The 27,321-nt window shown below is 36.7% G+C and overlaps 1 protein-coding gene across 7 annotated transcripts in view; it reads left to right on the forward strand.

The window, feature by feature from the left end:
* The window catches only part of NPAS3 (neuronal PAS domain protein 3), a 589,208-nt gene that overhangs the window by 207,232 nt on the left and 354,655 nt on the right, over window positions 1–27,321 (forward strand). Inside the window, exon 1 of one of the 7 annotated variants that reach the window (XM_085582105.1) lies at window positions 1–27,321. This exon is cut by the window's left edge and continues 13,507 nt beyond it; it is cut by the window's right edge and continues 39,200 nt beyond it. The exons of the other annotated variants lie outside the window; for them this stretch is intronic. The gene's annotated coding sequence lies outside the window, so the exon portion shown is untranslated. 7 annotated transcript variants of the gene reach the window in all.

The following is a 27,321-nucleotide window of genomic DNA, read 5'->3' on the forward strand; positions in this document are numbered from 1 at the left end:
AAAATAAAGTGGTCTCTTGTCATTGTTTCCTCTGACCCTTTCTACTGCACAGCTGCAACTGAAGTAAATTGCAGGTGATTAGAGGTGTTGAAAATGTAAGAAGCTTAGTGATAAAAAATAAAAAAATATTGATAAAAAAACTGACTCACAGTTTAATTGGGGTAGAAAAATAACATAATTTATATAGATTCTGTCCTCTTAGGCCACAATTTATTGACATTTGCAGTATGGTTATACATCTTGCAGCCAGTTAAATGTTGAAACATTTAGACATACTTGAACTATCTCTTTCCTTTTGATGTAATGGCATCATCATCAGTTAGTGAAACGAACTCCAGAAGAAAGGAGATATGTAGTATCTGTGCTGTATCTCTGCCTTAACTAATACCCGCACCCAGGCTTGGACACAGGAATGCATACTGATCAGAAATGGAAACACAGATGACTCTATCTCTCAGAGGGAATTGTAGGCAAATCCATGGCACTAGATGGCAAGCAGCAGGTGGGAGAGACCCATTCTTTCTCATACTTTGCCTGGACACAGCACTCCAGATGTGGCCTCATAAGGGCTGTGTAGAGGGGCAGGATCATTTTCCTTGATCTGCTGGCAATGCTCTTCTCAGGGCACCCCAGGACACCACTGGTGTTCTTGGCCCCAAGGGCACTGCTGGCTCATGGACAGTTTGTCCACCAGGACCCCCAGGCCCTTCTCCTCAGAGCTCAGCCCACAGCCAGTACTGGTGCCTGGGGCTGTTTCTCCCCAGGTGCAGGACCCTGCATTTGCCTTTGCTGAATTTCAGAAGATTCATTCTGTCCATCGCTGTTGAGGTCCTTCTGAAGGGCTGCCCAGCACTAGGGGGTATTGGTCACTCCTTCCAGCTTCCTGTCATTGGTGAACTTGCTGAGGAGGAATCTCCCCTTCATCCAAGTAATTTGTGGGTAAATTAAACAATTTATCCAGAATTGAGCCGTGGGGACACCAGGAGTGACAGGCCTCCAGGCCTCCAACTAGACCCTGTGCCACTGTTTATGACCCTCTGGGATCTGCCATTGAGTCAATTCTCAGTCCTCACTCATCCAGCCCTCACACCCTGAGTTTGCCTGTGAGGATGTTGTGAGAAACAGAGCTGAGAACCTTGCTGAAGTCAAGTTGACAAAATCCCCTGATCTCCCCTCATCCATGCAGTAGTTGGTTCATCACAGAAGTCAATCAGGTTGGTCAAACATGATTTACCTTTAGTGAATCCATACTGACTACTCCTGCCAACCTTCTTGGCATCCATGTGTGCAAAGATGACCTCCAGAATGTGGTGCTCCATTAGCTTTCCTGGGATTGAGCTGAGACTGACTGGATGGTAGCTCCCTGGGTCCTCCATCTTGCCCTTTTTGAAGACTGCTGTGACATTTGCTTTCTTCCAGTCCTCAGGTGCCTCTCCTGATGGCCACAGCCTTTCAAAGTTGCTTGTGAGCAGACTTGCCATGGTGTCTACCAGCTCTTTCAATAGTTGTGGATGCTTCCCATCAGGGCCTATGGACTTGTCTATGTCAAGTTTTCCTAGGTGTTCTCTAACAAAGGGAAACCAAAAGGAAGTCATCCTTCCAACTGTTCTTTACCCTGGTCTCCTGGGCCAGAGGTTCCTGAGGGCTGGTCTTGTCAGTGAGGAGTGATGTAAAGGAAGTGGTCACTATCTCTGCCTTCTCTGTGCCCTCTGTTACCAGGGTCACCCTCCATTTAGTAATGGGTTCACATTATCCTATTTTTTTTTTTTTGTACTCGAAATAATTATTTTCTATGTGTCTGTTAAGAGAGAGAAGTTTTATTTGGTAATATTTGATCAAAAAACATTAGCAAGTTACATGTTCTGTTACCAGCAGATAATTTTTGGTCTATCTTTCAATAAAATTCTCTACAAAGTCAAAGGTTCTTCCTAAACAAAAATGGTCAACAAACCGACACACCAATTAAAATATGCCAATTCCATTTGTCACTAACATATAAGGGAATGATGTAGTGATTGTCAAAGCCAATAATCTTTGACTATTACCAGTACACTTGGATTGAATGGAAACTACTTGTTGCTTGAATTTGGAACATGGTTTAAACTGATATAGCTGAGTCTTTTGTGAGATGTCTTTGCGCTTCTTTTCCACTCTGTTCAGCAAGGATTAAAAAACTTAAAAGGCTTCTCTAACATTTTTTATCACTCTCATCGTGGGCTTAGAGTACAGAATTTGTTTATCAATAGTTTTTTCTTCATTTCTGATTTTTTTTCAGCTCTTCTGTAAGGATGAGGAAGAAGATAGGCTTAATCAAATATTTTTCCAACTGATTAAATGCATCTATCTAATTGACAAGTGGAAGTATTCCTTGTACAAAATGATTCAAGATTGATAAAATCATTATTTTTATTAAAGAAACCCTTTGATTTTTTAATAAAAGTAGACCATGTGAATAATTGATTCCCACTAATTTCTGATAAAACTTACTGCAAAAAAATCCCATTTGCTTTTAAAAAAGTTTATCAAAAGAACAAATGTTTTGATGGGATCTGTCAAATTTCAAGTAAAAGGTAAATAAGTGAAGATTTGCATAATTATTGATTCTACAGTTAATATCTCCCATACACCTACCTGATTTACCAGAGACCTGCTCATAACAATCTCTGTTTTTTCTCTTTTGGGTATTGATTAGTTTTATTTTGAATGGAAAGTTATATGGAAAATTCTTTTTATAAGACATTATTTGCCTCATATATATCATCATTTTGAGGATTAATATTTAAGATGTAGTGTGAAAATAAAGTGTAATGCTTGGTGAGAGCAGCAGTTAAAATAATGCATTGGTTCTTCTCAGGTTTATATTTTTTCAAGAGGCAAAAGGTTAATGACAAAGATTCTTAGGTTTAATATTGTTATGATGTATTTGGTTTACTGCTAAAATATCATAAATGCTAGCAATTCTTGATTTACATCAGGAAAAAGTTCACTACCTTACTACAGCCATACCTGAATTCTTACATAAAAATGTTTTTGATCATTTTCAGTCCATTCTTCAACATTTGAGAGCTATGGAGTTGTTCTTGTACACTTCTGGCATTTGAATATTTCAGGATTATTCTCAGAGTCCTAATTGCTGCCTGTAACCCTTGATTGGCTAGGAAACTGATTAATCTTGCCCCTTGGTCACAATTAAAAAATATATATCTAAAGACAAATTAATAACAGCAGCTGAATCATCCCTTCTGTCTTGTGTGTGTTCTGTCTTCATTAATCTGATCCTTTTTTCTTTATCTTTCTTTAAATCAAATTCTGTTAGAGCTTGTGTTGCTAATTTCTAAGGACACTGGTTCAGTGGATGAATAATATCTTCAAAGACAGCAAGGATTACTCAGCCACTGCATACAATGATATCCGTAGCCATTGATAACATGCTCCTGACTGTACCCTCACTAAAGCAGCCACATATCACTGTAAGAAGGCATTGTCACATCATATTTTATGATCACCATAGGTGTGGAGGCTCATGGCACTAGAGATGCACTCTGATGTTGTGAGGAGGTCAGTGGTGAGCACAGAGAGGGATGTTTGGCAAAACTGGGATTAAAGACCCAAAGGGCAGAAACTTCAGTATAATATTGTAGCACCTTGTGGGATGGTGAGAGCCAAGTGGGAACAAACTACTCTGAATCTAGAATGCGAAGATCATAAATTGTAAAATAGTAGGAAAGCACAGGATTGAGTATGGGAAGCATGCAGAGCAAGAACTAAGTAAGGAAAGTAATACTTAAGTACATAGGAAGAGATAGGGTCAGTTTGGCAAGCAGAGGGTTTGGAAGAGGAAAGTAGAAAAATATGACAAAGAAGTGTTAAGCAGTAAGGAGATGCTGATGGACAGTTACAAAAGAGTATGGGGAGGGGAGGTCACATTGGTTTGGGTCAATCTTCAGATATAAGTTGATATTTACTTGTAACATATAAAAGTTAGTTGGGAAAACAGGCCAAGCAAATATTGATTTAAACCAATATTGTTGTTCCCTTTGTCACTCTGGCATTAGAAGTTGAACTCTTCTTTATTTACTTACAGGTAGGTATAATGCACATAAGTTTGATGTAGGCTTTTAGGCTTGCCACCAGTGATCTGAAGCTCGACCTATGAAAACTGTCCTTCCTTGGTATCAAAAGTAATATAGTTTTCAAAAGCAGTACAGAACCTTGCCTAAGTGACCTACCAATCATGCTAAACTGAAATGTTATTTGCAGTGGGTTTGTAAGGTTGTTCAATAATTCCCAGTGGACAGAAATGAGACAGTGAAATGCATTTCACTTTAGACCTGAGAACATACCTGTGGTGTGTGGTTCTGAAGGTGAAAGCTGTTGTCTATATCCAGTAAGACTCATGGGCTAAAGCAATTCACGAACCTGCTGGAAAATCTTACTAAGGAGGTATATGTTGCTTTGTAAGTTTCTTGTTTATTTTTCTTGCCTATGTAGATTGTTGCACAAAGACTGAATAATGATAGAAATAGTTCCTTTTCAGAAATATTTAAAGAATAATGGAATAGATAATCACCTGATAACAAACTTACAGTGAGTATTTAGTATTTCACTGTTCCAGTGTTCTCACCAGACAGGTAGTTGTTATGTACGTGCTATACAAAACCACAGTGGCTTAGTTTTTAAATTTCACTTTTTGTTTAATGCACTGAAAGAGAGGTGCCTGACTATAAGAATAGGTTTTAATAGTTAAATTTATTAGCGATTCATAACTCCACTTCAGAATGTCTGACACTAAAAATAATTGCTAAGTTACCTATAGGGTTCAAATTAATAGGTATATGTTACTAGAGAAGATTCTGTTGATATACCCTCCCTACTTGCTTCAAACTTTTTTTTAATGTTGAGATAACTTAAAGATAAGAGCTAAATATATTTTACTTGTCAAGTAGTTCAGTGGTTTTCATTCAAAAAATAACTTTTATGCAGATGAAATTTCTCAGCTTCACTTCCAGATCCTGTATTTCTTTACAGGACTGAACTTGAGCTCAATAGAAGTAAAAGATATAACTAAGAGATCAATTAGTTGTACTCATTTTCTTATTTTCTTCTGATTCATTACACATGCAGATGGGTTGAAGTGCAGTAAATGATAAAGCTGATTGATGGAGTTGCATGCTATTATCTGAAAGGTCATACTTCCACCTGATTCCCTTGGAATTTTCTGGATACACAACTTAAATTATTTCAGTCGAAACCCAAGGTTATATATTTAATGAATATTATTAACATATGGTTATTTAATAAGTCAAATTATTAAATATATATGTGATAAAAGTAACAGAAATAAAAGCATTATTATCACATTGCTTTAAACTTTAATAGGAAGATAGGATTTACAAAGTAAATTCGAGTTACTCCTAGTACACTTGCAGGTCTCATGGAGTTTGACTGCAGACCCTCTTTTGAAACTACCTGAAAGCTCTGTATGCCAAGTGATCAGAGATGGTGTGTGTTGGGCCAGCTGGGTACTTTGCAGCCTTTCAATGATGTGAAGATGCTGCTGACTGTTAGGTGTTCCTACATCATCCTGTTCACCTTCCATCATCATACTGAGATGGCTTTTAGACATAAAAAAATTAAGAAACAGAGCTGAAAACTTCAGAGAAATGTGCCACATTAGTCCTAAATGAAATAGTCTCATAGATTTGTCATCATTAATTTATATTTATTGTTTTATTTTTGTATTACGAAATATACAGTTAAATATTAACTTCAAAGCATTTAACTAATTTCTCAGCTTACAAATGGTGCTTTTTCTGTCACTTCATTTTCTGCCACATAAACAGAGTAAAGAACTCATATCTAGAATTGCTATAAGGTGTCCCCAAACTGCTAGGGTATATCATACATTTATTTTGAAAGTATTAAAGATTAAATACTTTTAACACTATATTAAAGACAAAAATTATAGCTGTATTTCATTACAGTTATTTCTTTCAAGATTTGTATCAATCAATCTTTCAGTAATTATCCATAAATATTGTGGCATTCAAAAAGAGCTGAAATTTTGCTGAAATTCGTGTTAGTTTTCTTCACCAACAACATGTGTGATATCCTTTCTAATTTCATTCATACGAGGATAAGCATTCTAAGTTGATGGCTCCTTGGCCTTCACTGTGGTTTGAACTCACAGTTGTAAAATGAACTGCACTTCTAAAATGATTGCTTGTAGAAGACCAGTTGGCAACTTGGACAGCGCATGTCTAAATAAAGCAACGCTGTCCAGTAATACAGGAGTGTGGGTGACATTTGGATGCTTCAATTTCCTTCTTTTAGAGCAATATCTGCATAAATGTAAACAAAGCAAGATTTGCAATTAATATCCTGCATTAGACTTAGCTGATATGGTGGGAAAATTAGATTAGCATAAAACCTCTTTTGAATCTCTGAATGTATGCACTTTGGGGGAGTTTTTTTTTAAAGAAAACAATATCTTAATTTGCATTTGTTGTATTTATATGAATGTGAAGCACTACTATATATTATAGTTTACGTACACAGGTGACATTTATAATTTTGTGTGCATATAAAATCCCAATGTTTGCTTAAATGCAATGTTTGACATGTAGTACCTGGAGGGATGCTGATGAAATACAATTGTTTGTCTTTATATTTCTGTCAAAATAAAAGAAGGATAACAGCTGCAAAATAAGGATCTTGGGTTTTGACCTTGAAACAGGTTGTGCACTTTAACTTATTTAAATGTCCTTAGTTTATGGCCTGCAATATCCAACAGTTTAAAGCTGTTAATTAAGACTAATCATTGCAGAAAAGTTTATGAGAGAATGAAAGTTTTTATTAGCTTTTTATAAAGTGGCAGCAGGTCAAAACAGAGATTATCTACCACAATTCTAAAGTTCAATTTGGTAATTTAATTAATGGTGTGGAATGTTGGTTTAAATGTTAGCCCTATGCAATCAAAGAACTCTTTGTCTCCTGCATAAACTTTTGGGTGTTGTACATTCCCAGTTGCTTATACCCATTAGATATATATTCTAAAAGTAATATGTGTAGTCTGTCATGAATGCCAACCATCATACATTTTTTGCTTAAGAGCAGAATTGGGATCAGTCTACTTTTCAGTAACCAGGAAATTAGTTCTGTTTTGGGAATATCCACTAGGAAGATCAGAAGTGAAGTTACTGGTAAGACCATAGTATTGGGTTTTTACCACTTCCTAGCAATGCTGTAGTTGCTTACTGCTTTTGAACAAAGATATTTATTTGAAATTGCTTGATTAAAAAATAATCCATTGTTGTTCATTCTGCCATCTGTTTTAGCATTTACAAGAGTACCATTAGCATAATTAACACTCTTTTTCTCCCAGTCTCTCTTACATTTCTATGTACTCCAGCTTATTTATACAATTTTAACTGATGATACATTTTATTGTTAAATCATGGAATTGAGCTCATGTCTCGTTAAAATTCTATCTTAAAGTACTGTCTTCAGTTCTAAATTGAGAATATGGTAGTGTTTAACTTAAAATTATATATACATATTATTTTATAAGCTTTAAAGTATTGATGGTATTGAGAAGTCGGGTAACTAGAGAAGAAAGCAAATAATTTTAAAGAAATATTCATTCACTTCTGGTATCTGTCACTTCTTCAATTCTTCCTGATACGTTTATGCAGTGGCAGTACTAAGTCCTGTAGGTCTTGTCCCTGTATATTTTAAATAATAATAATAAAAAATATGAAATTGCAGCAAGGATGGCTAATGAGGGCTATGAAGGGTAATAGAGTGGATATTTCTACCATTGCTCTGACACACTATGACTGGTTTGCTTTTTCACAAATTTTGGTTCCAGGATTTGCAACAATCACCTCTTCTCCTACAGAATGCCTCTTAAAGGAAACAATAATCCTTACCCCACACATACATAATTTTTAGCAAGAATTGAAGAAAATGTTGCATTTAATTAATCATCCTACATTTTTAGGAATCCTTGAGTATCCAATGTCTGTATTTTTAATGATTTTAACTCACAAAGACAAGGAGAAGTTTTCCTGCTTAAAACTCATTAAGGCTATTTAGATATACAAAGTTTTGTATGTGTGCTCAGTGCATACACGTATGAATGGTTATTAGCCCAGGCTACCCCATTTATAATCAGGTATTTAATTTTTGTATACCACTGTATTTCGTTGGAAGCCAGCTGTCAAATTTCACATAAGTCCATGTAGTGTTTTCAAAAAGTGAGGTAATACAGTCATTCAAATCACTAAAATAATTTCTTTCTGCCTTTGCTGCTTCTGATTCCATTCTGCTCCAGCTTTGTTTCATTCTCCTCAGCTTCCTGTTCAGCACCTTCACCTGGGAGCATGTCTGTACCAGACAAATGCTGAGTCAGCGTAAGGGCTGATTTTCCAGGGCAGTAGGAAATTCTTTGAGACATGGTAATTAGACCACATGCATTGTTTGCTCTACTGTGCACTGTGGCTCCATCCTTAATCCTCCTTCTTCAGTCTCCTGCTCCATTCATCTGCAACGCCTGCCCTTAGCTGCCCGAGCACTTGGGTAAAGGAGTCTGTTCACCATAACTCCAGGGCAAGCAGAAAGGGACTATTTCTTACAGCATGGAGGATGGAAGCCAGAAGAGGAAACCCAGGTGCTACCAGTGATTATCTGGGATTTATGAAAGCTGGCAGAAAATCAGATCTGCATAGCAGCTTGCCAAACACTTGATGTATTCATAGTTTTTCCTTTACTGGGATCATCTTACTGCATGCTCTTTTATATAGCTTGCTGTTCTTTCTGCAGTTTTGTTCCATTTATTTTTGCTTAAATGAGGAACAGATTTTCTGGAAGGAGATTCTATCTAGTGGTGATGGGGTTTCTCTAGAACCCACATTACTTACCTCTTAGCAGCTGCTGGAGTATGTATTCATAGCCATGTATGACAGTGAATGAAAATTGATGAAATATTCTGATGGACTGTTCCAGAAAGTTCCTGTTAAATAAGAATTTTGTCATCATTGCATCCCTTCAGACTTATCATATAAATCTGTGGTATTGTTTATGTAAAATTAAATTTTTCACAGCATCTTACCTTGTGTTTAAGACATTGCTGGCTCAATGTTTTAAACAAGAATCTGTCAGCTTTGATGGCCAAAACATGGATAGTAACATAGGCAGTGAGCAAGAGGTGGTGAAGGAGTAACATCAGTGTACTTGTTAAATAGTGGAATTCTAGCTCTGTCTGGATATACCTTCTTTCTTTTCCAGTACTCAGTTTTGCATTACCTTATTCCTCTGCCTAAAATTTTCTAGGGAAAAAATTGTCTTTCTATTTGTCTAGGCATCAAGGTGCAATATAGCTGTTCACCTTAAATACCAAATATGTCACTATTTCACGCCAAATGGTTTATTTAACAGAAATTTTGCATCAAGATTGAAAATCAAGATGAAGATAATCTTGATGCCAAACTCAATCTAAAATTTCTTGTTACTGGACCAAAAATAGTACTTCCTTCAGAAATATAATCTCTGTTCTGGTAAGCACATCAAGGGAGGTGATTCTCCCCTACTACTCTGCCCTCATGAGACTCATAGCTCAAATACTGCAGATAGGTCTGGGGCAACCAGCACAAGAAAGATGTGAACCTATTAGAGCAGGTCCAGAGGAGGAACACATTGATGATCAGAGGACTTGAGCACCTCTCCTACAAAGACAGGCTGAGAGAACTGGGGCTGTTCAGCCTGGCGAAGAGAAGGCGCCGGGGATATCCCATTGCAGCCTTTCAGAACTTAGAGAAAACATAAAAAAAGAGGGGGAGGGACTTTTTGTATGGGTAGATAGTGATAGACCAAGGGGGAAAGTTTTAAACTTAAAGAGGAGAGATTTAGACCAGATGTTTGGAAGAAGTCCTTCACTGTGGGGGTGGTGAGGCGCTGGAATAGGTTATCCAGAGAAGATGTAGATGCTCTGTGGCTGGAAATGTTAAGGTGATGTTGGATGAGATCCAAGACAATCTAGTGTAGTGGGTGCCATCCATGCCCATGGGGGCGTGTTTGGAACTAGATGATCTTCAGGGTCCCTTCCCACTCAAGGTATTATTCTATGATTGTCTTGCATTGTTCGTCACACTAGTGAGTTATTATTGAGACTGTTTATAGTGAGAGATTCTCTTTATTCAGGCATTCAGTCTTTAAGTATAGAAATACTTGGCTATTTGCCTAATATTGGTGTGTTTTGAAAATCTTTTTGCAGTATGATGGCTATTTCTTCAGAGTTTGCTCTTTGAATATTTATCAAGCTCTTCAGTTATCTAGACTTTTTCATTCTTATGAAATCAGTGCCAAAGGTAGTGTTGATGTCTGACACTGTGTTGCACTCCTAGGTGGGAACTGGTGATATGTGGAAATAATAATGCTGCAAGTCTATGGAGAAATGTTAGTGTCTAACCTGATAGAATTGAAACAAACCATAACAAGCAAACAAGCAAACCCATTTTAGGTTCAGGTAATAAACATTGCAGCTGAAGGAGGAAGAAAAAAGTGGGATTAGATGGGAAAGACCATTATTGTATCAAAATGATACATCTGCGAGCTCCTTTCATGAGTGTTTTATGACTAGGCAAACACATTTTCGTGTTGGCTTCTGCAGTAAATGTTTCTCCTTTATTACTTGATAGCCACTTAGAATTTAGCCTGATTTTTAGCAGTGCTAATATACAGTACTAGGAAAATTTATTTGAATAAAATAAAGCTACATTCTTCTAAACTGGAGTCATAATATTAATACTTAAAATACACAGCAACATGCTGGGAAAATGGGATAGTTATTTAGATATATTATAAAATGTACCCCAGTACTTTGATGTGATTCACTACTATTTCACCAAACCAATTTAACAGTCTCCTGTGGAGAGGGAATAGTGCAATTAAAATTAGTAACAGAGATTTTCACATTCATATATCTAATTCAGAGATGGGTGATAATGAATTAAATACTTTTTCCTTCTTCTGAAGTCAAATCAGTATTAAATGAATCTGAGCTAGAACTCATATTTAAAGAGTGTGCATGCTTGCAGTCACAGCATCTGGGGACAGATTTTCACATGAGAAATAGATGTTCCAGTTCAGGTTTACATGTTAAGTGTCTTTTTTGTTTGGTTGCATTTTTTTCCATTAGATTTCAGAAAATCAAGTGAATGTTTAACCTAAATTGCTAAAAAGTTAAATAAGTTTGCAGTATGTTGTCTCCCAAAAAATAAGAACTTCCTGAGAAGAGAGCTGCTGTCATTAAATTTGCCTTGGTCAAAAATTATGGAAGGTAGAGCAAAAGATTGATAGCCCTGGGAAAAATGGTCTCTAGACACTTGTTAATCAGATACTGGAAAATCCAATGGATAATTCTCCAGGGTGAAGTGGCTAAATTTGTTTGTAGCCATTATGAATAAGAAGTAGTTCTCAACTCATTACAAAGCAACATAAAAAAATAACAAGGATATGCTCTTTTCTATGTATCACGTTACTCTGAAAAAAACTCTCCGAAACACCCAACGCCAAGCCTCCACTGGTGCTTCCCATAATAGACAAGGAAATTAGATACCACTTTTTAAGCAGATAAGTCAGTGTAGTAAGAGTCACATTAACCCTTCACTTAACAACAGATTAAATAATAGTTGCGTATTAGTAGGGGTTTATACGTGAGATAATATCTTTGATAACTCCTACTGTATCACTGAGTTTGAAATAAATGTGATCACTTTTGTTTCTCAATAAAAGCCTTTAAGCAAGTGAATGAACAAACCAAACCACGCCCCTGCCTGTGCTGATGTACTTGCCCTTGCAGATGGTATGTAAATACCAAAATATGTAAATTATCCATTTGTTAGAGACCTGACCAGTAATGTGCTGATGAAGAATAGGAGTCAAAGCAATTGTGAGTTTAAGACATTTTTTTTTTTTTGTGCAATGTTGCAATGTGTGATGGTTTGATCTTGGCTGGATGCCAGGTGACCACCAAAGCCATTCTGCCTCCTCCCCTCCTCAGCTGGACCTGGAGAAAGAAAACATAAGGAAAGGGTCATGGATCAAGATAAGAACAGAGAAAGATCACTCACCAATTACAGTCACAGGCAAAACCTTCTCAGCTTGGGGAAATAATTAATTAATTACCTATTAAATCAAATTAGGAAAATGAGAAATAAACCCAAATTTTAAAAACACCTTCCAATCCCCTTCTTACCTGCAGGATATTACTTCCTGTTACCTTCCATTCTCACCCACAGTGATGCAGGGGGATGGGGATTGGAGAGTTTAATTCAGTTTTCCGCATGTTGTCTCTGCCACACCTTCCTCCTCAAGGGGAGGACTCATCACATGCTTTCCTTGATCCATTGTCAGGTCCTTCCCATGGGAGACAGTCTTCCATGAACTTCTCCTAAGGCAGGTCACTCCTATCCGCTGCAGTTTTTCGCAAGCTGCCCCAGTGTGGGTCCTTCCAATGTGGTTCAGCCCTCCAGGAACAGGCTGCTAGAGCAGGGTCCCCAGGAGACCTGCTTCAGCATTGCCTTCTCTCTCCATGGGGCTAGTGGTCCTACCCAGAGCCTGCTCCAGCATGGGCATTCCATGGGGTCACAGCCTCCTTTGGGTACATCCTCCTGCTCTGATGTGCGTTCCTCCAGGGGCTGCAGGTGGATCTCAGTTCCATCATGAACCCCTTAGGCTGCAGGGGCACACCCTGGCTCACCCTGGTCTGCGTCAGAGGCTGCAGGGAATCTCGGCTCTGGTGGCTGGAGCACCTCCTCCCCCTCCTTCACTTACCTCGGTGTCTGCAGAGTTGTTTCTCCTCTTCTCTGGCTGCAATTTGCTTCTGCTTTTCCCTTGTTAACTCTAACCCCAGAGGTGCTAACGCTGTCGCAGAAGGGCTTGGCCTTGGTGAGCAGCTGGTCTGCCCTGCAGCTGCTTGCATTGGCTTCATCAAACACAGGGAAAGTTTCCAGAGGCTTCTCACAGAAATCACTTCTGTAGTTCCCCACTGCTGCAAAAACCTGGCCACACAAGCCCCAGTACATTATGGGGTTCTTTTTAGGTATTTTACACTAGTTCTTATATGTTTCTCATCCTTTTCTGACTGAACTGCAATATCTTCTGTGCATCCTAGCTTTATTACCTGCTATATTAAGAAAGCAACACTTCATAGGCTAAATAATTTATTGGGCTTTACTTTTAAAATATATCTTGTAAACAGAATGCAGACATGACCATGTACATACCTTTAAATGCCTTTAAAGATGGAAGGTAGTATTGTACTTTGTGTACTGATTGCTAACTTTTTAAACATAAAAAAAATTGAAACATTCTTATTCTAAATGTGAGGGAAGGCTTTTGTCCAGATTGGAAGAAAGTCCTAAAGATGGTTAATATGTTAAATCTAAATTGATTATACTCATAACTAAACTGATTATACTCATATGAACTTGAAAACTATCTTTTAACTTACAACTTTATAATTCTGCCTTGTGCTGTGCTGATTACTGAATGAATGCTTTAGTTACTGAACAGACTTGCATACTCATATTTGCAGAAGAGATGTGAAAACTGAGGTGTCTGTGCATTTCACTTCAGCACGGTATGCCACAGGATGTAGAAGGCTAAGTGATAGAGAAGGGATTTATGCAGTTCTGCAGGACTTGCTGTGAGTATGTTGCAAAGCGAATATGAAAGTTAGGCAGTGGAAGCGTTTAATAGATTTTTCTGCCTTTAAAAATGGAGGACCCCCAGGTTTTATATGTTCCTGTGACTCAGATTTGTTTTATAGCACCGAGAAAAATCAGAATCTTCACCAAGAATGTTAATCAAATGAAATAGCATGTTTTAAATTATGCAAATGAGCCAGCTAAGAAATGTGATGTCATCTAGTCTCACATGTATTGCATTGGCACTGTGCAAGGCCCAAATGCTTTGTAATGTTATTATTTCCCATTTACCTGCAGTATTTGCCCTGAGGTTCTGAGAACTTTAAGTGCAGTAAGTTTTCTTTTCTCCATCCCTTTCTTTCTTCCCCTCACAAAGGTGATAAAGCATAGTGACCTTCCTTGTAGTAAAGAAGAATGGGCAAGTCTTTATGCAGCTTCTGTCAATGCCATCCTTTCAGACTGCTGGAAGAGGTCACCAAGATCAAATATAGACATCTCCCACTGGAGTGGAGCATATGACCTTGAACTTTTTCCCAGCACCTGCCAAACCATCAATAGCCAGTTTTAGGATACAGCCAGGCTGAGGTTACTGTAAGCCTTATGTTGAAGCAGAGCTTTGAGCAAGTGAGTGACCATTTATGTTATCTGGAAAAGACTTTAAATACAGTTATACTGTAATGGTTTGCAGTCAAACTTTTAGTCTTGGGAATCCTGTGTGTTTGTGAGAGAGGTGCTGGATCTGACTGTTGGGGACTGTTGTATAGTTTGGCTTTCTTGTGTCTGCTTGTGTCTGTAGATACAAGGTTTTCCTAGGTCCTTTTGAGCATCCTTTAACCTTGCACAGAGGGGGAGGAAAGGATTAGCCCTGAATACCTGTGGTCATTTGTCTCATTGACTGATCTGCAATGTCACTTTTGATTCTGTTAGAAGTGCTGCTATTTAAATGTCTGATTTTCCTTATGCATGTGTTCACTTCAGCCAGAGAGCCACAAGACCATTTCATTGCATTCATGTGATTAGCAATGCACAGAAGTGGTTCAAGGAATGAACCAAAGTGTGCAGTCTGGTTCAGTAATACATTAATTAAAGGCAGTCTATTTATTGTCTAATTTGCTTACTTCAACTATTTTATAATTGAAGATATCTTTTTTGTATTGTAATTTACTGACAGCAACGTCAATTTTTACATGTCTGTATAGCAGCAAAACAATTATCATAATGCACAATTGTATTGTGTAAACAGTAATACTTAAGGTAGTCCATTTGCCTGAATACATTAGAGTCCATTAATATGGACTTTAAAAAATGTGACTTTCTCCTTATTTTCTACCTTTTGATTGTCATTGTTTGCTCAGTTTTAAAGTGGTTTGTTGACACCAAATATTTTAATAATTCCTTTGCAAGTCCTTATGCCTATGCCTTTGAGATGCTGCTATAGTAATTAAACTGTCTTTTAGTTGAAATGCTTGCAAAGCGTCCAGTTCTGTGCCTGGCAGCTGGTGATGCATTATAGAGACATTGAGCTAATCGATTAAAACCGCAGAGACATGGGAGTTGTCTGACAGCACTGCACTAGGATGAAATTAGTTGGAATTGCATGGTGAAATTAAGGGGAATGCAGGTGATTGCAGCCGTTCTGGGAGAATCCTGGGTGAGAGGGACACTGTGCACTGATCCCTGTGTAATTAGGACAGCCATGTTTCAACAGTATTTCTAAAGTATTAAAATGGACTGGGTAAATCAGCAGGGTTGTTTCCAGTGATCTTGGCATCCATCCACTGTGACTAAAATAACATGAAATTTTTCGGCTGCTGGGAAATGTGAAATTGGACTAATTGTCTTCTAACTAGTCTAGTGGTGTGTTAGTCTGTTGCAGGTCAGGAGTATGAATACTGTATGTTTTCAGGTCTATCATTGGAGCTTAAGGCATGCTGCTATACAGTTTGTGGTATAATATTTTTTGGAATAAAGACAATATAAATATGAACACAAGCAGAATCACAGTCCATAAGGGCAGCTTGGATATATTAGTTTGTAAAACTGCTTAAATAGGCTACTTTGAAATATTCCAAATACTATTCAAAGAGCCAGTCCTAACCTAGATGGACTATAGAGATATTCCTTTTCAATTGGAACGTGCTTGGAACACAGATATTAAGACTATCACAGTTTTTTAACATGTCTACTTTTTTCAAAATAGGTCAACTTTATTGGCCATTTTCTGAATATAATTCCAGAAGTGTTCAGTTGTTATTTTTAGTTATGTTCTCCCTGGAAGTGACAGTTGATAGACACTACGTTTCCAAACACAGAGGTTGGTGAGGTTTTTTTCAGGTAGGATGTGTTCTGGTTGTGCTTTTTCATCACTGCTGTCCTTTTTCTCTGTTATCTTCCATCCCAATATTGCCAAAGTTAGAGCTGTCTGTACTGTTTTTCTAGGCAGAGTTTGCAGAGTAAAAGGAAATCCATATTCTATGTATGTCTCGCCAGGGAAGAAAGCTTTTAAAGATTTCATTGTGAGATAAGGACATGCATCCAAAAGGGCTTTATAGCTGAAGGAATATGAGCTCCCAGTGGTCTACAGACTTATTCAACCAGGGCAGTTGTCTCCTCATGAGTGGAGAGACTGATTGACTGTACCAGACTTCCCTCTGGAATCAATTCATGTTCCTATGTACCATTATAGCATAAATGTGAGGTACTCCAGCAGAAGCTAATTAGGACACTTAGATGTGTCTTAGAATCATAATTTTCTTCCATCTTAATTTTCTGTTCAGTGACTTTTAAGATCAGCTTTTTACAACCTTCTGACTGTAGTTGTAGGACTAAGGCAGAAAATTAAAGAGACTATCAGCTATTATCAGCTAAGATATCAGCTATTGTCACCTTAGAATGTTTGAACATCCATTGAGAAATGAAGTAAATGCAAAAGGAAGTTAGCAGTGAAAATCCTTTCTATTTCTGCCAGTACATCAGTACTGTTTCCTTTGATGGAAATGCATGGATTGCATTCTGAACTAATGAATGGAAAATCTGAATAATGTTGGTTAATTGTGCAAAAATAACAATTTGGCAATAGAATGTTTCTTAAAGAAACTCCAAGCAAATGTGCACCTTTTTCTTTCAAGGGTAGCTATACCAATACATTGAATTATTGACATAAGTAATGCAGGTTAAAAGACAAGAATGGTGCAACACAAGCTCTGTTCTTGAAAAGTTTCCCATTTCAAATTTTCATTATAAGAACATGATAGATGTTTCTAAAAAAATATTACTGATAAATGAATTAATTAATCATTTTTCTAGCAGTATGTTTTTAAAAAAAACATCTTTACTAAAATAAAATTTCCTGCTTCAAATCCCAGGCATTACTTTTACTTGGTTTAAAATCATTACCAAACATTTCTGTGGGACAGTAAGCCTTTGTATTCTTTGTTTATTTTATCATCATTTTTCCCCTCAAAGAAATTCCTATAGGCCTATGGATAGAGAGGCATTTATTTTGAAATATTACATGAAATGATTTACCCTTCCAACATGCCTGAACTTGAGATGTTATTGCAAAGGCCAAAAGGGTTTGTCTATATGGACCTAATTAATTAAAAATGGAAGTTAGAAAGGTTACATAGTCATTTATGAGAAGATATAGAAATATAAAAACAGCGTCTATTACATGACATTTTACTTTGTTCTCCTGGCTGAAGAATTATGAAATTAAACTTGCATTAAAAATAAAAATAGAAAAGGCAGCTCACGCAAGATTAACCTGATTTCTTTCTAACCAGATAGCTGACTTTCTTTTGGGGAAGAAATGCTAACTACTAATAGTCTTTCTGGAACTTAATGTGCTATACTGCTATTTCAAAAATTATTTATTCATCCAAAAAGTATATGTGTCAGCATAAGAGTTGCTGGATTGTGGAGTGGGTAAGAAACTAAGCTCAGTACAATGGTACTGAAAGGGGGCTTCCTAACAGGAAAGATTTTAAGGAACTTCTCAACATCTGAAAAAAGTTGACCAGTGAGACAAAATTAAGAGAAAGAAGCAGTCAGGGCTGAATAATTTTGAGAACTAGAGTAGCAGAAATTGAATGAAATTGCATAGCAGAAAGTGCAAAATGCCGCACCTGGGGACTAATAGTACTAAATTCTCTCAGAGTTAGGACTTCTACCAGAGAGGAATGACTGAAATAGAGAAATTGATCTTAAAGAGCCTAAGAGGCACCACTGTGATGCAGTGTCTTACAGTCAAATGTAATCCTAAGACTGGAGTGATACTTCTGGGTAAGACTGGATGGCACTGGTAGTGGCAGGGCTATCAAAGTGAATTATTTATACATGTTATATTAAATGCTGGGTACCAGTGGCCAGGAGCAGTGCCCCCAGCCAAGGACTATTGTGCATGTTGCTCCAGGTTTCCTTTTGCCTCAAGAGTCTGGATTCATGCTCAACACAGGTGCGAAATGAAACATGGAAAGGTTTGATTGAAAGTTATGGCATTCTTATGAAGAGTTATCCAACTGTTCCCAAGGAGAGCTCTCACTATTGGGTTGGGTATGGAGTCTCCTGTGCTAAGGAAAGGGGAATTCAAAGTATGAAGGATACTGATAAAGACTCTGAGGATTATCAGAAGAATGGCTTATTTATCTGGGGATGGAGAGAATGAAAAATGCAGAAATTTTGATAAATGTGGATGGAAATTAGATGTAACTAGAAAAAGAAGTCTAGAAGATTATATGATTGCTCTCCCTGGGGTATTTAAATGCCAGGAGCCCTGGAAAACTCTTTAAGTTGGAGGATCATGTAGTTTCAGGAAGTTTGGTATTAGCTGGCTACAAATAAATTCAAGATGGAAATTTAACTGAAAACATTCAGCCACTAAAGGAAACGGAACCGAAAAGACCTACAGCAAAATATGCTTAAGTCCTTTTCAGAAGGCAATACATATGCTTTTCAAAAGGTAGGTGATGATTTGTGCAAATAGAGTACCAAACTCGGTGAAAATGGACGTCCTTCCTATTCTTCATCCCCTGATTTCAAAGGCATTGAACTATTAAAGTGAAACACCCTCAAACTCCTTCACCACCCATGAGGTTATTTCAAAGATTTTTTTGCACATTAAAAAAATCCAGGTTCCCTCTGCACTTCTTCCCAAATTCCCCTATTTCTAAACAAGTAAAATGCAGAGTAGTTTCTAGAAATGTTTTTTGTGTCTTTTAACATGCAGCGTCCTGTTGATATGAATTAATGTCATCTACAGGGTGAGTGGAGAACCTCCAATTGCACCCATTTTCAAGTGTTTAGGGTTTTCAAACCGTAAAGCCAGAGGGGTAATGCACAACTTCTTTGCAGAATTCACTAGACATCTGAGCGAGCAATTTTATAGTCTAGAAGAATCTCAATTTCTGTTTAGATAACTGGTGAGGATGCTGCAGGAGAGAAGCATTATTATGATATGATAGCTTAGATATGGCCACTGTGTGCGAATTTTAACTTTAGTCCCTCAGACATGGTAGTACATTTCCAGGAGCAGAATGTATATGGAATGAAAGATCTCAATTTTTTTCAGACTTGTTATGGTCATTCAGTGTGCATGTAAAAAGTTTGCCAAACACAGAGTGGTTTAGGTGAGAGCAAATATCAATGAGTATTATAATAAATAATAATGATCATTATTATATTACTGATATAAAATAAATAAATTATTTTAAATGAATACATTTATCATTAAAATTAATATTGCAATATTATATGTAATATTACTACTACTACTATTGCTGTTGCTATATATTTCTTGTTACTTGTTACCAGAGAAGGAGGCAACATACTTTTCACTACTCTTTCCTTCCTGAGATATTTAACTTTCTGTGCAGGTACTAGCTGTCAGTCAAGGCTAATCAAACTGGCACAGTTAACATAATACATCATAAAATTTCACAGTAATGTCAACCTATAATTCTGTCAATCTGGTTAAAGGAAATAGCCTAAAAACAATATTGTCATTTTGTAATAACACAGAGAAACAGAATTTTGGAATAATATTTTTACTGTCTGCTATAAATATATTGTATACAGTTTTCAAGAGCAGATGTGGTTTCCATTAGGATTGAATTGGTCAAATACCCAAGTTTTGAATCCTTATTTTTCACTTCTCTCACTCTCATATTTTCAATGTATCCTGAAAAGGAAATGGGGTGTTGCAATTCTCCTAGTATTGTGACACTAGAGATGTCCAGGAAAAAGAGAAAAGGAGGGTCATGAGTTCCTTCTCTGCTTGTGTCACTGCAAGAAAATGTTATATGATGGAACTGGCCAGGGTTAGTTGGATCGTAATATCTAGCAAAGATGATCCCCAGCTCTGCTATCAGCTACATTTATATACCTTACATCCTAGCAGTAGAGGATGGTCATAGCAAAATTTCAAACCAAGACAGATATAGTTTTAATCCAGTTTATACACATGGGAGCAGAAAAGTGCAGTCTCGCTATTTGCATGACACATCACAGAAATGTAGGCAGAAAATGTAAGGCTTCAGAACCTGATGTCTTTCTCCTTAAGAGATTATGATTTGCAGACTTTTACAAGTTTTTTGGTAACCATTCAAGCTCTTATCAGACAAGGTTAAGTCTGTTGAAAATAACTTGCTTTTCAACTTTGCCTTTGGCAAATCTTGTACAAAAATTGAATGCTACCAAATTCACTGCAAGATATATCCCTTTACTGCTATTACAGTGTATTCAAATGCACAAGTAACCCACTTAAAATTAATGACTCCTCTCATGAACTAAAATAGTGGGCTAAACAAGCATTACAGAAGCCTATATGGACTCAGCTTGTTCAAGAATATTTGTAGCATATTCTTCTGTGTTGATCTCTACTTGCCTGAAGCAGTTGCTCATAAGATGTTTCATGTGCTGGGGAAGGAACATCTTTGGAAGCACTGGGCAAATTTCTCTCTCCTCCTAAAAGTGTTTTTTTTTTTTTCAAAATACAGAACATTGTATAATTAATTACCTAGGTTAGGTGGTCTTTGTCAAGTATGTTTGTAAACCAGGCAAAATTTAAAGGGAAGGCTATATAAGAGGGATTAATTATCAAGAATCTTAGGTTTTAGGTACAGAAGCTTATTGAGAAAGGATGACAAATTTACTGAGATCTATAAATGAAACATAGGTTTTGATGTAGAAAGGCTGCAAAAATAAGATGAGAATATGGTATTTGGGAAAGGCAGTATTAACAATCAAAAGCCAAAAAAAGAAAAAAAAAGGGTAAAAGCAGATGCAAGCAATCATCATATCTGAGTACAGCATCCACAGGAATGAATGAGGCTAAACAGTCATTGCAGGAAGAGAAAAGCAGCAGAATGGAAACTAAATTCACTTTGGTTTCATATGTAAAAATCCATCATTAGCACAATAGAACAGGGAATCTGAGACAATGACTTCTCATGGTTAGATGGACAGGACTAATGAAAAAAAAACCATCAAAGGACTTAAGGCAATGCAATACTTTGAAGGAGAAGTTTACAAAATATATCTGGAGGGAAAAGGAAAAAGCATTTCAAGCTTACTTAAGTTCCAAGCACAATCAGATCTTTGGATAACATTAGGCAGGGATCATACTGCTTTGGAAAGTGATAGCTAAATTCAGGAGCTGTTAACCCAGAAATTTAACAGAGTCATCTTTCAACACTGGGTTGCTTCTGAATACAGAATAAGAGCTTGGAAGTGAATGTGCAGTTGATGCAGGCATGAAAACAGTGAGAGAGTTGTGTGCAGCCTCCTGGACTTTCTATGCTGTCATACTTAGTGGCAGTAGAAGATGATTTTTTAGACCTAACAATTTGGCAGCTGTGTACAGCAGTCTTGCCCATGCCTCATAAACTCATCAGCCAAAAGGAGAAATAACCATTTTGTCTTCCCAATATATGCACATGAAATGAATCAGTAAGAGAACTGTTGTAAAAATGCCCAAGATGTTCCCAAATGTATGTCTCCCTGTTTTATTTCTCCTATAGGAGAAAGACAGTGTGTGTTTGCTCTAGACTCATTGTCTTTTCCCTCAATCTTGCCTTCAAGAGAAGTAAGCACTACTTTAAGTGCATAGCAAGAGGCTCACAAGAAGGGTTGTGTGTTAGTCTAAAGAAGAGAGAATACTTTAAAGGATAATGCTGGTTTGCTCCTTTTAATAAAATGCCTGCCTCAAAGTTATGAGGAAGCCCTTTTTGGTTATTCTTTACCACTATCACACAACAGCATCAGGCGTTGACTTCTTTTAAAAGAGCAAAAGAAAGTTGTAAAGAAATGTCAGAGTTAACCCAGCTCAAGACTTTCCATGTTGATAAACCCAAAAAGTGACCTGAGGGAAAGGAGCCCTTCGCCAGATCGCAAAGCAGAGCAAGGCTGAGCAGACAGAGCTCTGAAGTACAGGTCAGTCCAGTGATTTATGCAATGTGTAGTGAAGTGGAAAATATTTATAAATCACTTGCCTTCTCTCAGAAAGGATATAGGAAAACCAATTATATCACTCTTAAAATGTGGGAGGAGCATTTCAGTGCAAACATGAATGTTTTGCAAAGAAGCCTGTTTTTAAATCAAAGCATTCTGAAACAGAAAAAACATGGAGCTGTTATTTAAAAAGGCTTTCTATAAAGTAGTGAACTGCAATACTCTATATCATAAATAAGAAAAGTGCAACTTTTTGCAACTGCAAAGAATGGTTTGAAGCAAAGTATATATTCAAAGTTACTGTGGGTTTTGTAATGTTAACTCGTATAGAGTTGTGTAATTCATTCAAAGTGGGAAAAGATGAGCACAAAAAGCAGAAATCCCTCCCCCAGCTTCCAATCTGTTCCTGTATGAGAAATGACAATCACCAAGCCTCAAACTTTCTAAGGCAGAAATGTGTCAGGAGTGTAGACAAGAACACAGAGCAACTGGAATTTGTCTAAGTGCTTTGGGTTTTCAAACATGAAGGCAAAAATAGCACTGTGAAGTAAGTTGGTTGAAGCTGGGAAGAGGAGGAGACAGCCTGAAAATGCATGGGCAATGTATATTTTCTTGGGATCTCTATCCCACTGCAATATTCCAGAAAAGGTTCAGACTGTTAAGCTAGAAATCTGCAGTGTTGTTACCCGTGGGAGTTGTCGGTTCTCAGGATTATAATTTGTAAAGAAACTTTGAATTAGTTGGATTTTGTGAACTAAAGCTCCTAGTAGAAATCATAGTAATTTAATAGTTTGGTACCAATGTTAGTTATACATACTGGAGACACATTTCAAGCTTTGTCACCACATGTAACCTCCTGGAGCTGAGTCACATTTCCTCAAGTGACACCCTGAGAAGGCATAATTATAGGACAGGGTTCCACTGAAAGTATAATTGATAAGGTAATTGTTCTACTGTCCCCAGCTTCACAAAGAGATAGTTGAGCAGCAAATCATGCCATGTTGCTGATTTATTAAAAAAAATATGCTGGTAATGAGCTTTAACAAATTACTAAAGAAGGATGTTAGTTTCCTTTGTGCAGAAGAGACTGTCTTCATGGCAGCTACTGGCACTAAAGTATTTTTCTTGCTAAAAGCAGTATTGAGAATTCTTGTTGGCAAATAGTGAGGCAAACAGGCAATCATGACTGTCACATTTTTGATTTTATGAATACCTGTTTTGCCTTGGGAGGGACCTGAAAAAATTTACAAAGGAAAGTGAGTTGGCTACTTATATTGTAGAAAGATTGAGAAATAATGTAAAAACTAAACTTAGAAAGTATATTCTGTGAGAAAGCTAAATGTAGTGCTTCAGGAAAGTTGTTGGATAAAGTTATGTAAGGATAACATAGAAACAGACATTGTGAAACACCTTATGCGGTTCTTCACATGTGTAACAGATTTATACCTAACCAATCCTCAAAATATCATAATTATTTTAACTGCATTTTCTGTCATCTAAGGTTACTATTTTTATTTTTCAAAAACTTGCTTATATCTCCTCCAACCCTTGAAAATGGGTATAAAACGTTTCCAGAGTCTTCATAAGAGATTTACCAGTTATTTGATCAAGCCAGGGGAAAAAATGAAATGGAAGAGGTAAGTTTATTGAGAAGCAAATAGATTACCTATCCTCTCAACACTACTGGAAAATACACTAATCATCAGTATCATCTGAGCTCTCTCTTCCCACTCTGATCCCCACTGCTGGGAAAACAACTGGGGTTTTTTTAATTTCCTCTTACTAAAAAAAAAAGAAGTGATACCCTTCAGAGAGGTAGGCAAAGCCCTTTGCTGTTTCTATCATACACATCGTGGTCACCAGTCACTCCCTGTTAGGTCCCAGGAGAATGGATGCCTTTAAGCTTTGGTTCAGCAGTTTTTAACAGGGAAACACAAAGAATGAGAGAGTAGAGAGATAAATTATACTTTTAAAAATTACAATGACAAATATATTTTAACTCTTGAAAAGTTGCTTGCGAATGTTTGAATAAAATGATGTGTAGTCTGGCAAGTAATCTGGCATTCTGTTCCCTCTTTGTCATGATCAGTACAGTTACAAAAGTAGACAGTTTTTAAGCTTTGGTGGGAACCATATGTTAGGAGTTTTTGAACTAAAGAAAGAGAGAAGTCACGCACACCTCTTGGGAAGATCGAGAAGGCAGATCAGGAAGAATTTCACAGCCAAGAAATAACTGTAATAAGAATGGAGCATCAATCACAAATGACTTCAATTATTTTGTCATTGAGTGGAATAAGAAGATACAAAGGAATAGAAAGATGACACATTTCTTAAGCACGATTGGAATGTTTTTAGACACCAGATCAACGTGAAATATTGGGTGTCTACTTTTCATCAGAACTAAATCTGTTTCAAGGAATTATGTGCTAAAATTGTTTAATGTAAGTGATATGTCCATAATGAATTTCAACTGTTATCTCTCTCATTAAGGGAGAATAGATATTTTAATTAATTAGTTGTTGTTATGGTTATGTAATTGATTGTTATAATTGTAACTCTGATTCTGTGAAATACTGTAGACTCTTGGTCCTCAGTGACTGCAGAGGTCCCACTGTGCTTCAGCTGTCTTGTGTGTAGGTGCAGGAGCCATCCTGCAGTCATGTAGGAGCAGAATGAAATCAATACAACAGAGCACTGAAAAAGCCACTTAACGCTGTGGTAAGTTACTGAAGCAAGCTCCAAAATACAAAAGAAGCAAAGACATCCTTCCTTGTCCCTTCACAGATTGAACTCTGACTGTGTTCTTCTCCTCACAAACACCTAAATAGAAATACATGTTTCCTAGGCCCAGAGGCAAGAGCAGCAGCATATCTGGATATTGATTGTAGTTTATGTATGAGATTATTAAATGTTTGTTGTATTTACTCTTATGGCTGGCTGGACACACTTGAATGGTGTGGAGAAAAATTGACTGGTTGTTAAAGGATAGGTGAAAATATTTTATCTGTTTTTTTCATGGGAAAATATAGTGATTTTATGATTTGAATTTGGGAAAAATTAAGAGTAGGGAAAATACAATGATTCTGTGAAATACAATATCAGACCTTGGGTAATAGATAGGAACATATATATACATATGTATAATATTATATATATAAAAATTATTATACTTATAAATTAGCAGATTCTCTATTTTAAAATTTCCCCCTCCCTCAAATAAACATCTTAGACATACAGAAATAAGAGGCATTTTAAGTATTAGGAGCCTTAAATCACGATAAACCATCAAATGTTGGCAATTTGTCATATATAACATCAAAACCTAGATTAGTTTTGTAAAGATCTCAAGATTAACAGATCAAGTTTTCTCTTGAGAACACTCAAGTATTACTTTCAGTACACCATGATGCAATATATCAAACTTCAGCATTGTTAGTGTATTGAGTGTTGGGGATAAAAATTCTTTATTGCCATTATGAGGAACCTGTGAGTTACATTTATATACTGCTCATTAACAGCCAACCAGCATTTATTACATTGTTCAGACATTCTAAGGTCTATGTAACAGAAAATTAATTCATTGTTCCCATCAGCTACGTAGGTGAAGGCCAGATATTTCTTAGGTGAGGGCCAAGAATACATGCTATTTGGCAGAATAAAAGCATTGTATTTCAAAGCTAGAAATCATGTTAAAACTGGGAAGGAAACAGCTTTCTACAAGAATCCAGGACATCTCTGGAAAGTCTAAAACATTGGACTTGAGAGATATTCAGTTTTTACAAATTAAAAGTTACTGTGGTATCTTTCAGATAAATTTTAGTTTTTCTGCTCTTTTTTTACTTTCTCAGAGATTTGTGTGTTGAATTTGTGCTGGGATTTCATAATTTGAAGAGTATACAATACAGTTCCTATAAAATATTTTAAAACTTCCTAAGAAACTAAGACATTTTCAAATAGTATTCCTTAAATATATTATAGAATGAATGCATGAAAAATTGATGTGATATACGAGTTTTGTTAAATTTTGCTTGTGATGGCCTGCTTTTTTGTATATACAAGGTATCTATCCAAACTTCTGGCAATGATAACTTACACCATCACGTACTGTACCATCAGACTTACAGGATTATTTTCATATCTCTCTCAGCAAATAAAATTAATAGTAATTTATTTCCTTGAATTCACAGGGGCAGAAGTATGTGCTCAGAGATACAAAAAGCCATCTCAATCACTAAGGTCCAGCTGTGAGAATGGTAGTGATTTATCCTTCATAGGCAAAAACAAGGAAATGTCTTTCATTTCATCCAAACAGGATACTTTTATGGTGTATTTTTTTACTTACTGACTTCTGAACTTTGCAGGTGACTTTCCCTAAGTACTTCTTTTGTAATACCTCAAACAAAAGGAAATTTTGTGAGATAGATATAACAGAATTCAATCAAGAGCCTAGTAGGCATCATAATTACAGAGTTTTAATTTACCATTTCACTTAACATGCCTGATAATGGGTAGATTAACCTCCCTTGGTTTACTATAGAATTTTGTTAATGTAATTTTATATTCTACAATAAAAGTACTAAAAGACAATGTGAAAAGTCATGGGAGCATGGGCAGGCTTTTTAGATGGTAAGGTGGTGAGATGTCTTGCTGTCTGATCCTGCACTCTGTAAAGGGATAAGTCTCCAACATTATTGACCTACCCCTGAATGCCATAGCTCAGGAGAAAGTGATAATTACATGTGTGGAGCTGCAGAATCAAGAATCTGTTTTAGCAACTGAAAATACTCAAGCATCTGCTATCAAACTAAAAAAAACCCTAAAACCCCAAAGAATGTATTTTCAGATTTCTATCAAAACATTGAGGGGTTTTTATGATCACAGCCACATGCTCTTGAGTGTTTTCATATTCACGTTATGAATTGGAGTTAGACAAAGTCTATAAGTGTGTGAGTTACCTTGATAGGAAGCCACAGCAATGTAAGACAAAAAATTCTGGTAATTCATTTGGTGTCTGTGCATCATAAAGAGGAATTTGATAAAATGTAGTAGGAATTTAATGGAAAAACCTCTATTGAATGCTCTGTATAATCAAAGTTTTTCTAAAAACCCAAAAAAACAATCAAACAATGGCAAAGGAAATAGAAGAACTTCATTGCAGGCATAA

Source organism: Lonchura striata, chromosome 5 (assembly GCF_050655825.1).
Source record: "Lonchura striata isolate lonStrDom1 chromosome 5, ASM5065582v1, whole genome shotgun sequence".
In the NCBI taxonomy this organism is placed as follows: domain Eukaryota; kingdom Metazoa; phylum Chordata; class Aves; order Passeriformes; family Estrildidae; genus Lonchura; species Lonchura striata.